This window comes from Echinops telfairi, unplaced genomic scaffold (genome assembly GCF_000313985.2).
Source record: "Echinops telfairi isolate 266 unplaced genomic scaffold, ASM31398v2 ScPeMD7_7469;HRSCAF=8507_1, whole genome shotgun sequence".
In the NCBI taxonomy this organism is placed as follows: domain Eukaryota; kingdom Metazoa; phylum Chordata; class Mammalia; order Afrosoricida; family Tenrecidae; genus Echinops; species Echinops telfairi.
Window position 1 is genome coordinate 18,573,100 of NW_022111373.1, and position 1,216 is coordinate 18,574,315.

Below are 1,216 nucleotides of genomic sequence, written 5' to 3' on the forward strand. Positions count from 1 at the left end.
GCTCTGCTTAGCCACATTTGTAAGGTAGAATTGGGATCATGACAGTGGGGGGTGGGGCAGAAGCATTAAAGAACTAGAGAAATCTGTGTTTCATCAGTTCTATATGGCACCCTGGCTGGCTCATCCCATCCTTGTGACCCTTGTGTGAGTGGATGTCCAATTGTATACAGATGGTGGCAGCTTTTTTAAAAGTACAATATGCATCTATCCTATGTCCTATCTGTACCACTCTTCATTATTTAGCTATGAAAAATGCAAGTCTACATGCCTTTAGTCTGATTTTCTAGAGAAACAGAGCCAGTGATCGATATCTAAGAATATACAGAGAGGAAGACTAGCTTCAAGGAATTACCGGATGTGACTGTGAAGACCTGACAAACACAAAACCCAGAAGCCAGTCCACGGGAAAAATTAAGAACAAGGTGGCTCTGACAAAGGATCTGTCATTTGGAGGTCCAAACACATCCTAGGGAAACTCCCTTTACAGTCCTAAGGGCTTTAATTGCTTGAGGCTCATGCACATTCCAAAAAGTTGTCTGGTTTACTAACACATAACTACTTTGAGAGTCCGTATGCAGTACATACTTACTAAGGAAGAAGGGCAGCAAAAAAGAGGATGGATCTCAATGAGGTGGACCGACACAGTGGCCGCAACAATGGGCTCAAGAATGGGAACAACCAGGAGGATGGCGCAGGACCAGGCAGTGTTTCATTCTATGGATCGGAACCAACTACAGGACACCTAACAACAACATGCAGTACATCTGATCAATGCACTTGGCTGCTAATCAAGAGATCGGAGGTTTGAATCCACCCAAAGACACCACCAAAGAAAAGATCTAGCAACATACTTCTGAAAACTAGCCACTGGAAACCCTACAAGTACAGTTCTACTAACGCTCATAGGGTTGCTATGAACTAAAAATAACGAGATGGTAACATAAACCACAACTCGTTAACAATGAATAAATCAGTGTTTTACTACAGAACTGGGCGCCAGAGCTAGCCACTTTAACATATAAACTTAACAATCAGCACACACAGGACCAGGGTTTACAGCAGCTTTATTTGTAATAACCATAATATTTGAACTACTGGTGCATAGCTTCCAGCACTATGACAACACGTAAGCTACCACAGTAAGACAAATTAAGTAGACACGTATTTCAATAAGAGTTAATGGTCTTCTCTGTAAATTTAAAATGTTTTACATATC